Below are 13,041 nucleotides of genomic sequence, written 5' to 3'. Positions count from 1 at the left end.
ATCAAAATAATTACGGCTTCTTTAATAGAAAAGAAAAGATAGTATAGAGAAACAGGGTAAGTCCACAAGGACTATGGTTTTTGTGATTTAGTAAAAAAAATTCTTGATTTTAGGAAAAGATAGAATTCAAGGTAAAATTGAAAAGGTATAAAAAATGAATAATTATAAATTTTAAAATAATAATAATAATAATGAATTAAAAATAGTAATAAAAATAAAAAAGGGTTTTTAATTATTTAAAGAATTATAATGAGATAAAAATTAAATAAAAAAATAAATAAAATAAATAAATTAGGATAAAGAAAACTTATTGTGAAAGAAGCCTCAAACTTCAGCTTTGCCTCAAATTCCTCGGATCATCGAAACATATTTTTACTTCAAGATTCACGTCGACTTACAAGGAAAATTCTTTGTTGTCAACTCGGATTATGTCGTTTCAACAATAACTGATTCCAATCTCAGTTTCCTCTTAGCAAACAATTTTGCTAAGTGTGTTATCGGGAAGTTGAATATGCTTCAATAAGCAAATCATTCTTCAAACGTTAACCATAACAATATCCGAACCAATGTCGAATCGTTTTGATTTGAAAATTAAGCTCAGAAAACAAAGAGAAAAATCCGAAGCGATTTAAGTACCTTATAATTCTCACGTTTGGAATTGAGTCTTCCCTTCAGTATTCGGTTTAAAAGAAATTTAGCTAAGCACGACCAAAGTCATACTTAGCATAATTGAAAAGTATGCGAAAAATAGAGAGAAAGCTAGAGAAAAAAGAAGATTTTATTCTCATATGAGAAAGATATGTTTCTAGGCTTACCCTGAGAGGGTATTTATAGCCTTCAAATTCCTAAAAACAAGCTAAAACATCTTAAATCCTAATTAAAACACTTAAAACTATTTAAACTAAAATACCTAAATAATAATAATAATATTCTAAATCGTAATTAAAATACTAAAACATATTTAAACTAAAATACCTAAAAACAAAGATAAAATATAAAAATAAGATCATAAAACTTAATTAAAATACTAAAACCTATTTAAACTAAAATACCTAAAACAAAGATAAAATATAATGTTTAAAATATTATCCTAAAACTTGAGTTTAATCCAAATCTGAATTCTAGCCAGCTTTGATTCCGAAAATAAAAAAAACTATAGAATTTTGTCCTTTTAGTGCAATTTCCAAAATCTAACGTCCTGTACAGAAAATAATGAAAACGAACAATTAAGCCACAAAAACTAATGATTAAGGAGTAATTTAAAAGCAAAATATTAACTAAATTAAGCACTTATCAAATTCCCCCTCACTTATTCAATGCTTGTCCTCAAGCATTCATCAATTAACATATCAAAATCATAAGTTGTCATCTTCAATTTCAATTTATTCCTCAAACTTCCAATCGAACTATGTCCATGATATTTGTCGAATTCAAGTTACAATCAAGCAAAGATACAACCAAGAAAATTTAAAGTAAGCAAGATATCCCAATTAATTGCCAACTTCAATGAAACATGACTCAATACCTCACAAAGATTACACACATATCCGCTCAAAGTGTTTGGGGTAAATGAAATCGCTCAAACCGACACTAACTAAAATATTACCTTAGGCTTGGAATCCAATTAAGTCTCCACTACGAAAAATGAACATAATATAATAATTAAGGGTTCTTTAAACAAGGTTTAATGGGGCTTAGGTTAGGGTAGGGAAAGGACGAAAAAAAGGTTTAAAATATCGAAACAATAGATCAAAATAATTAAGAACAATCCACAAATTAACATGAAGCGCAATGAATAACAAAACAAGGAAAAAGAATATATGAAATACAATTGAAGCGATCAATTTTTCCTTCCCCCTTTTTTCGAACAAAGGGTTTTTTTCTTCTTTTTTTCTTGTTCGAAACAATGAACAAAGGGTTTTTTTGAAACATTGAATTTTTTATTTTTTTTCGTGGAACAACAATGATACAAGATCTCAAGTCTCGGTAAGGGTGTGAAAAGAGAGGAAAAATAAAAAGAAAGGCTTCGGGTTTAATTATGAGGTGTAAAACAAAGAAAGGGAAATAGGCTCAAATGTGGTTCACTAGTGTATACATAAACGGGTAGGCTTTTTGGGAAGAGTGTGTTTATCCTAGGTGCCCCTATCACATTAAAACATTACGTTCAACATGTAGTCTCGATATGCATTGTGATTACAAGTTCTAGAATATCCTAATTAGTTCAGAACACACAAGTCAAACAATGAGCAAGAAAGAAAATGTATGCTCGCTAGGTCCAAATCTCACAAGAAAAGTTTATATACATTGAGTCAAGTTCATCTCTATCGACAAAACCATGAAATATCAATACTTAACAAAAAAATTCATCAGCTATATCAATCACCAATCATGCAAATTAAATTCGATCAAAAACATGGTCATAATCCAAAAAGAAGCAAGAGTATAAAGCGAAATTCAAGACTAGAAATCAATGATCCCAACATATCAACATCAGAATAACTCAATTTCAAACAATTAAACAAGTCAAGGAAAAATTTGACACATTCTTATCCTCCCCCCTCACTTATTTCGTTTTGTCCCAAAACGTATATCAAATTTTTTTTAAAAAAAGAGGGAAATGAATACTCCCCATTCTAGTGGCGACCGCGACCACGTCGAGACGATCTGTTGTAGAGTAGAATGTCGAATACTGCATTGTTCTGTTTGAACTTTTCTACACAGTTCGAACCAAATCTATTTTTTTTCTGCTTTGATTTTTTTGCACTGCATTGTTCGAATCTGCTGTGTATTTTTCTGCACATTTCGAACCAAGTTAGTTTTTCTGCACTGTTTTTTCGTTAAATATTCTATCGGAATTCAAATCTATTCAGAAAAATAAAATAAAATAAAATTAATTAAAATAAAATTAATAGAATGAAATAAAGTTTGCTGAAAATAAAACGAAATAAAATGAAAATAAAAACAAAAATATAACGAAATGGGTTCATCCCATCGAGCGTTTTTGTTTAACGTCGTTAGCTCGATGACCTGATTCAGTCTATAGGTTTCGAGAGAAATACTTCCTCCACTTTATACGCTTTTTCCAACTAAGAACTTCCTTATGAGAAATTCTATGTTCGTATAATTCTTTTATTCTCATAGGCTTTTCTTTGGATATTTTATAGCTTTGAAAGCTTATCCAAAATAATAACTGGTGAAGTAGAATTTTCTCCTAAAAATACATTCTTTAAGTGTTTTGACATTTGTTTCAATTCTATCTCAGGTGCCTGCAAAACAGAAGGTAAAATTTTAGTTTTAGAGGAAGGTAAAACTAAATCAGAATTGATTGCATGAATATTTTCAAACTCTCTTTCTTCCTCTTTGTGGCAAAGTTTAGGATCCATGGAAAGATTAGATTCAATATATTCATCAATTGAAAGATCTATAACATCAACATAATTATTTCTTTCAACATGATCAGGGTATTTCATTGCCTTGTAAACATCAAATTCAACGATCTCAACATCAAATTTCATTGTTCATAAACCACTTCTATCATCAAATCATTGTATGTGTTGTGCTTAGGAAGGGTCGGCCTAAGAGTACTTCCGAATAAGAATCTGACCTATCATGTTCCATGTAATGACATAGAAATCTGTATGAAAAAATAATACATCGACCTTTACCAAGACATTTTCCATTACTCCTATTGGATAGATCACATATCGATCAGCCAACTGTATGGTTATTCCTGTTTCATTCAAAGGCTCGTTAGTAATCATTTTATAAATAGAAAATGACATAACATTGATTTAAGCTCCTAAGTTACACATTACGCGTTTAATTTTAAAATTACTTATTTTGCAAGGTATAGCGAACATACCTTGATCATTCATCTTTGGTGGGATTTTTGTTGAAAATTGCATAGACATGTTCTCCCAAATTTACCTTTTCGTGCCCCATTAATTTCCTCTTTGTAGTGCAAAGTTCTTTTAAAAATCGAGCATACCTTGGTACTTGTCGAATTACTTCAAGAAGAGGTATATTGACTTGAACTTTTTGGAACACCTCTAAGATCACATTTTCTTCAGCTCTTTTATCACGCTTCATCAACCTTGATGGGAAGGGTGGTGGCGTGATTTCATGAGAAGAAAGAGAATGATGTGAGTCAGACGTGCCTTGTATTTCTGGAGGTGGTGTTTTCTGTTGTTCTTGCTGATGTGATTCTTTTTTCTGCTGGAACTTCAGGTGAGATAAATTTTCCACTTCTGAGTGTGATGGCACTAACATTCTCTCTCGAATTTAACTCCGTTTGAGAAGGTAGTCTTCCTTGTGATTCCAATTTTCCCATAGTTTGAGCTAGTCGGCTTACTTGGTTATCTAACTCTTAAAGATGTGTTTTGGTTTGGCTTTGGAATTTTTCCTGGGATGCAATGAAATTTTCTTATGAGATTGCTAACTTTCCTATGAGTTCCTCCAACGATGGTTTTTGCGTTTACTGTTGAGGAGGAGGTCTTAGTTGATAAGTTGATCTTTGATTTGCCGCATAATTGAAGTTTGGGTGGTCTCACCATCCTGGATTATAAGTATTGATATATGGGTTATATTGTCTTTATGGAGGACCTAGAAAGTTCCCTATGGCATTGATTTCTGCATTACCTACTTTTTGTATCAGCGAGCAGCAATCCTTCGTATGGTCTAGCTTTTTGCGTATCCCACATGCTCTTGTTGCTCCAGATTTTTCTACAACATGTGAATTAACTATTTTAGTTAATTTATATAACTTATTTTCAAGGGAAAATGTACTTATCTCGTGAACCCGTCGGTTGGGTTCACTTGAAAACTGTTGAGAGTTGGATGCCATGGTTGAAATCAATTCCCTTGCTGATGTTGGGGTCATGTTGACTAATGCTCATCCACTGGCAGCATCTACCATCTTCATCTCCATTAGTAAAAGGCCTTCATAAAAGTATTGAATTAACGTTTGCTCACTTAATCCATATTGTGGACAATGTGCACAAAGCTTTTTAAATCATTTCCAATAGTCATAAAGACTTTCTTCTCTCTTTTGTTGAATGGAAAGAATGTTTCTTCATAACTTGCTTTCTTTAGCCGTTGGAAAGAACCTGTCAAGAAAAATTCGATTCATGTCAGCCCATGAATTAACTGAATTTGGAGATAAATAAAATAATCAATCTTTAGCCATGTTGACCAAAGAGAAAGGGAAAGATCTCAATTTAATTTGATCCTCGGTAACTCCCTGTGGTTTCATGCTAGTGCAAACCATGTGGAATTCCAACAAGTTTTTGTACGGATCTTCAGTGGTAAAGCCATGGAAAGTGGGAGGAAGATGAATAAGTCGTGTCTTTAATTGAAACGGAGTCTCTCCATTAGGAAAATTAATGCATAATGGTGTCTGAGTGACAGGAGTTGTGGCTAGCTCTCGGATCGTTTGTTCTTCTTCTGCCATCGGGATATTGTATCTGTCTCCGGATTTGATTCTACTTCTGAACTCTGCTCTTGTTCTTCTTATCTTTTTCTCTTTTCTCGAAGCGTTTGTGTGTGGATTCTTCGTGCTTGTGCTTCGATCTCCGGATCTAGATCTACTAATTGACCTAGGTTTCTTCTAGTCATAAATCAAAAACTAGGAAAATAAATCAGTACTTGTCGTTAGTCCCCGGCAACGGCGCCAATTTGATAACCTTCGTTTTGTTATCAAAATAATTTCGGCTTTTTAAATAGAAAGGAAAAGGTAGTATAGAGAAGTAGGGTCGATCCACAGGGACTATGCTTTTTGTGATTTAGTAAAACTATTTCTTGATTTTAGGAAAAGATAGAATTCCAGGTAAAATTGAAAAGGTACAAAAATGATAATTATAAATTAAAAAAAGAAAAATAATAAATAATGAATTAAAAATAGTAATAAAGATAGAAGGGTTTTTTAATTATTTAAAGAATTATAATGAGATAAAAATTAAATAAACAAATAAATAAAATAAATAAATTGGGATAAAGAAAACTTATTGTGAAAGCAGCCTCAGACTTCATCTTTGCCTCAAATTCCTCGGATCATCGAAACAAATTTTTACTTCAAGATTCACGTCGACTTACAAGGACAATTCTTTGCTTCCAACTCGGATTATGTCGTTTCAACAATAACTGATTCTGATCTCAGTTTCCTCTTAGCAAACAATTTTACTAAGTGTGTTCTCGGGAAGTTGAATATGCTTCAATAAGCAAATCATTCTTCAAACGTTAACCATAACAATATATGGACCAATGTCGAATCGTTTTGATTTGAAAAGTAAGCTCAGAAAAACAAAGAGAAAAATTCGAAGCGATTTAAGTACCTTACAATTCTCACGTTTGGAATTGAGCCTTCGCTTCAGTCTTCGGCTTGAAAGAAATTTAGCTAAGCATGACCAAAGTCATACTTAGCATAATTGAAAAGTATACGAAAAATAGAGAGAGAGCTAGAGAAAAAAAAGATTTTATTCTCATATGAGAGAGATATGTTTCTAGGCTTACCCTGATAGGGTATTTATAGCCTTCAAATTCCTAAAAACAAGCTAAAACATCTTAAATCCTAATTAAAACACTTAAAACTATTTAAACTAAAATACCTAAATAATAATAATAATATTCTAAATCCTAATTAAAATACTAAAACCTATTTAAACTAAAATACCTAAACCAAAGATAAAATATAAAAATAATATCCTAAAATTTAATTAAAATACTAAAACCTATTTAAACTAAAATACCTAAAACAAAGATAAAATATAATGTTTAAAATATTATCCTAAAACTTGAGTTTAATCCAAATCCAAATTTCATCTACCTTTGATTCCGAAAATAAAAAAAAACTACATAATTCCATCCTTTTAGTACAATTTACAGAATCTAACGTCCTGCACATAAAATGAATGAAAACGAACAATTAAGCCACAAAAACCAATGATTAAGGAGTAATTTAAAAGCAAAATATTAACTAAATTAAGCATTTATCACTTAGCTTACAATGCCCAGCAGTATAATTGCTAATCAGAGCAACGTAAGAATTTCATAAACACAAGCGTGCTAAAGACATGATACTAAGCAGTAGGTACATGCAAAATCTCGAGCAAGTGCTACCTACTAAAGCTTTACTGCTCTATCACTGAAGTAGGGGTTTCACGTTTTCCTTAGTCTTCTACTAAGGGCCTCGCCATAAGTATGCCTCCTAAGGATCTCTAACCCTAACAACTGTATCTACTACGTATTGTCTAAATCCGAAACGGATACTCATGTGCATTATTTGAATGCAAACTTGACCATAATGTGTATTATCTGAATACAAACCTGGCATATTGTGCATTATCTAAATACACCCTGACTAGTATATAGTCTCACATAGCCATCAGACACTAATTACTTAGGGAACCCGGTGTCACATAGCATTAGTGTAATTTCCACTAAACTACTGAATGATCTCCTGATCCTCACAAAGCCATCAAGTAGATCATGAAGGGGAACATGGTATCACATAACATCAGTGCAATTAGTGCTTAACTAAAGCATTGGATTAGTCTCACATAGCCTTCAAGCCAAGCTTTAACATATATGATGTACTGGACTGATGCAACTATACATACATGTTTAAGGCCCAAAGGTCGCACAACACTAACATCGTTAACCCACTCCTCGTGAGTGTTTCGGGCCTTGACCCCTAGTTAGCCCCAGAAGTGTCTCGCTCAGTGAGAATGCTCCACTAGGGAAACTAAGGTAACCTGACTATACCCTAGCATAGTTGGACACACTAAATAGAGGTTATCCACTCACTAGGTGCTATCTCGCTCGTTCTCTCATCTAGAACGTTATGCAAAGGCTTATTGGTCTGTTACTATTATTATTTATTTAGCTGCCCAATTCTGGTTGTTCGTTACTTAAAGACGCTTTAGTCACTTTGACTCAAGAGAAGTATCTACGCGTTTCGTGATTCAATGACGATTACTGAGTTTGCTGATCATTGGCTATACTATTCGTTAGCCCGATACCTGACTCACGGTCAACTCTGAGTAGCGACGCTGATGTGAGCACACCAACGCCATCTTCAAAGGATATGGAAGTAATGCCACAAGGACCAGTCACTCGATCAAGAGCCAAACTGTTCAGGGAAGCTCTTACATTAAAATGCATTAAAACCTTTGAATCATTTAAAATGCATCCCCAAACAAGAGATTATATACTATATTTCATGTTAACATATAATATAATCTATGAACCACATATTTATACATTTATATCTTATATTATTTAGCTTATAATATGTTTTTTTGTAGGTGCATTTTCGGCCACATGATGGGAGCTGACGTAAAGCTAGCATTGGAGTCCAAGAGCTATGGAAACTTGACTAGGACAACTCCGGGACGGCTCAAGAACATTTTGGGACTAAGTTGGCAGTTGACCCCCGAGCTCATAGGTGACTTGAGCTAGACTTTTGAGCTAGCTAGAGACCTCATTTTAACTGGAGAGTTACACCATCACCACCACCACACAGAACACTTCAAATATGGTCTAGGTCAATTTTTGTGGATTCGTACCTTTTCGCGAAGAGTTGACATTCTGAGAAGTGCCTTTTCACAAGAAGATGTCCTAAGACTCACCTACATGTCCTTCATCTATGGCTAGCTCATCTTCAGCTCAAACACACGGAAAGTAGCTTAAATAATGAAATGTTACCTTCCACAAATGTGACCTTTCATAACAAGATGCTGACCCATTGATGACATGTCATTTAGATACATGTTGGATGCCATGTCATATCTAACTTGCTGCTTATCTTCACGCCAAGGAGGAGCCACACCATAATTATCCTATGCCACCCATGTGAGTGCCTCATAACCAGCCACCCATATGCCATGCGTGTGGAAGAAATGGGCACCAAAGTGAAGAGGCTTCTCTTTATTCGGCCAAAGCATCACCTTACTTCAAGTTGGCGTCAAGATGTACCAACAAGGGAACCATTCGGCCAAGGACATATCCCCTCATCCAAGCATCATTTATTTTCATTTTAAGTCATGTATTTTGTCAAAAAATCTTGTATCTATTCGGCCAAACCCCTTGCAAGCCTATAAATAGGCTTTGACATTCATTTGTAAACTCAACACTTTTGATAAATTAAACTCTTGTGAGATTATTCTCTCTTTAAGTTCTTTTTATAACTATATCAATTAAGCAAGCTTATTTCTAAGTTTGTGGCATCAAACCCCTTCCATTGATACTTCAAGTTCCTAGTTCCTATAACTAGTGGGTTCAAGTCCTTGATACCATCCCTTATAACGACTTATAAGAATCGAGTCTTTGCTCATCTATAGCATTGGTTCATTCTTAGTCCTATAAGATATTATTTAACCATCACCATTCACGACTATATCATCATCCTTCCATTACCATCTCTTCACCATTAAATTTTCCTTCATCTATCATCAAAGTCAACATCCATTATCACCATTGGAGGCAGAGACATTGCATTTGAAGGAGATTTCTACAACACTTCCGCAACCTATTTTTGATAACATTTTCTATCACTTTTAATTCCTTTCATTTCCATTTCCTTTCTTATCATTTCATTTCTTTCTTTCATTTCTTATTTCATATTTCCATTTTAATCATTTCTTTCTTTTAATTGTGCATATTACTTATCAATTCAAAGTGTAGCATTTGGTGTCTTTCCTAGATCGGGAAACAACAAGGTTGCTAACTTCTCCATCATTGAAGAAGCTTGGATAGCCTTACATTAGACGCTCTAGTCGCTCTTATTGTAATTCCTTTCAATACCCCTTGAACTTAAAGGGTCGACCTACACATCCTCGGTTCACTAACGTAACGTTTTTGAAGTTTACGCTATCCGCTATTACTGAATCTGACTTATTTATTGTACTGCTTGTTTGTACATCCTTTGTAATGATCCTCATCCTCAACAATTTTCATACGTCCTCTACTAAAGATATTTCGATGTATTCTCTTAGTATAGTTACATTTGTTGTAATCCACTCCTCTGAGTGTTTCTTGGTATGTTTGGTCATTTATGCCCCTCACGGACTAAGTCCTACTATTACAGATTGTCCTTAGCTCTTATGAGCCTTAAACAGGTGAAATTTCACCATATCAAGTGAGTAGTATCGATACTCTACTTGTAGTATCGATACCCCTATGAGTATCAATATCAAAATGCATTATGTTTCTGAAAAATATACCCAATATCAATACTGTTAACTTGAGTATCGATACTGTAGGGGTAGTATCGATACTCTCTCAGCCTAAAACCCTAAATTTTGCCCCAATTCATCCAGCATCGATATTGTTCATCCTAGTATCGATACTCAAATCCTGGAATAGTTATTTTAGGCTCGTAAACATCTAAAAATCACTCTAAAGGTCGTGGTTTATTTCTAAATCATGTACTGGAGTTTTAGAGAGTTAACTAGGGTCTTAGGGTGTCATAAAAACACTTTTTTTAACACCTAAAACGTCTTTTATTCTTAAAATCAAGTTTAAACCCTAATATGCTCAACCACACAAATCTTAGCAAATTCTTGAAATTTATGAACGCTTAATACTCCAAAAGGATTATAAATACACTACCTTGATGTTTGAATCCCGAAATAGAGTTCCTTTCTTAGCCACACTCATTTCCTTGGTGATTTAGATAAAAAAACAAACCCCACTTTTCTTTAGCTAGAATTAAACCAAGACTTTGATTCATTAAACTAAGGTTGTTGGATAAATTTAGGACGCAAATGGAGTTTAAAAGAAGTATGGAATGGCTCAAAATACTCACCTTAGCTATTATCTTATGAGAGGAATAAGAAGTTCGAATTATGAAATGGGGATGAGAAAAAGATGGATGAAATAAAAAGGCTCATCTTTGTAAAAATGAGAAAATTACGTCATTGGTCATCTCTTATTTTTTTACAATTTAAAACCCCTTTTTTTTGGCTAATTAGGCCCAAATTCAACCCAATTAAACCCAAAGACTTTAATCATGGAATCTGCGGGGTTCACTTACCTCTCGGGTAAACCCGAAACTACTAGCCCAGAATTTGGGGCGTTACATTAAATGAACCATTCCCCATTGAACTATATCATTTGTACCGAGTTGCCTCCTAATGTATTTTTTGGGATGTTTTGCCCTAAACTTTAAATCCTTACCCTGTTTTCCCCAAAACGTTAATTCCATTAAAAATAAAATTCACTTACCAATCAGAACACATCACTTTGTCTCCTAATTTTTATTTTCTTTAACAACGTAAATAAAAATTAATTAATAAAATAAAATACCAAATTCGCCCCTCTTCTCTCTTCCCCTAACCTCACCTTCACACTAATTCCCTAACCCCCAACACACCTCTATTTCCCTTTCTCCATTGAAGGAGACCTTGAACCTCCCACAGCTGAATGATGCTCAAATTATCCTAGCTTCCTGAAAGCTTAGGCGCTGAGCTTTTGGAGACTTTGGTAAAGATGCTATTTTGTTTGCTTTAACAGGTAACCCGGAAAGCTTAGGTGCAATTGAGACATCTCGGAACTTGGTTCTGCATAAATTTTTCTCAAGGCCGTGCTTGATATCCACTTTGCCTTTAAAAGTATTGAAGTCATGCTTTACAGAGCAACTTTGATGCAAAAGTGAAGTACTTGAGGAAATCTTTTCAAACCCTTTGAGGTATTTAAAGTTCATTAGGCTTAATGCTTCGTGTGACTTAAATTCATAAGGCTCTTATAAATTCATTCCTCTCTATGTGGTTTTCAGGAAGCAATTGAAGAATAGTTGGTTATTCCTCAAACTCCTGGAGGCTGTTTTGAAGACAGGAAACCGAATGAATGGCGGAACCAATCATGGCGATGCTAAAGCTTTTAAACTTGACACCCTTTTAAAACTTGTTGATATAAAGGGCACGGATGGGAAAACAACACTACTGCACTTTGTTGTTCAGGAGATCATTAGATCCGAAGGTGCAGGCACTAATTCTACGAATGAGAATCCCAAAAACATACTGCTTTCCAACATTAAGGAGGATGATTTCAGGAAGCAAGTATTACAGGTTGTGGTTGGGCTGAGCTGAGAACTCGGCTCAAGGTCTCTTTCAATGGAGAAAGATTCTGAATGAAGAATGGAAAGACAAAAAGGAAAGGGGGGAATAGTTTGTTGTTGGTTTTGGTGGTTTCTCCCCCTTATTTTTTTCTATTGCTCGTTCCATTTTGATTCGATTAAAAGGATTCAATGTTTGTGGTTGTGTTTTGGTTTTGGATTTAATCAAAACCCAGATTTGAGTTTCGGCTGTTTTTACATTTTGTGGTTTGTCTATCCTTTTCTTAGGCACCATTTTCTTGCCCAGAAAATATAAAAAATCAATGGACAACGGAAAACAGAGGTTTGTTGGGGGTTAGGGAATTACGGTGAAGGTGAGTTAAATATATCACATCAATTGTATACAACGTTTACTATTTAAAACCCGATAAAATTTTGTTTGTTTAAAATTTCCAAATCGCATATTAAATTTTAAAATAATAATAGGGAAAAAAATCGAAATTTCATTTTTTTAATTTCAAAATCGAATTCAATTTTAGACAATAGCTAGGAAATTTAATACTATTTAAATTCATAATCATAACTTCCTATCACTGCCAAATTTTTACACTTAACTAGTCAACATTTGTAATATAAGTTATCAAAATACTATAATTTAATCTACCTAATTTAAAATTTTACTAATTAGTATATAAAATATAATTTTATAAAATACTATTCTTTTCTGCTACTAACTATATTTAATATTACAATATATATTTTATATTAATTTTATTATTACAAACCATATTCAAAAACCTTAATATTAGAGCAGTGGACCACTCATATTATACATGCCACTAAGTAACAAAACAACATGGTTGATGTCTTTACTAATTTAGATGGTAGCTTGATTCCTCAAGGTGATGTTGATGTGCTCCCTACTCAGGAATCTTTTCCTTATTTTTCTTATATGTAAAACAATCACACGTTAAGTTTTCACTTAGCGAGGT

At 33.6% G+C, this 13,041-nt stretch overlaps 1 long non-coding RNA gene across 1 annotated transcript; it reads left to right on the top strand.

The window, feature by feature from the left end:
* Nucleotides 1-11,335: 11,335 nt before the first annotated feature.
* LOC120152806 lies at nucleotides 11,336-12,305 on the top strand. The gene is made up of 2 exons (XR_005518723.1): nucleotides 11,336-11,683; nucleotides 11,771-12,305. It is a non-coding gene; the product is annotated as an uncharacterized LOC120152806 (long non-coding RNA).
* The last annotated feature ends 736 nt before the right edge of the window (nucleotides 12,306-13,041 follow it).

The sequence above is a fragment of the Hibiscus syriacus genome, unplaced genomic scaffold, assembly GCF_006381635.1.
Source record: "Hibiscus syriacus cultivar Baekdansim isolate YM2019G1 unplaced genomic scaffold, ASM638163v2 tig00111095_pilon, whole genome shotgun sequence".
Classification (NCBI taxonomy): Eukaryota; Viridiplantae; Streptophyta; class Magnoliopsida; order Malvales; family Malvaceae; genus Hibiscus; species Hibiscus syriacus.
The sequence above is the reverse complement of the archived record's forward strand: the minus strand, read 5'-3'. Positions and strand labels throughout refer to the sequence as shown.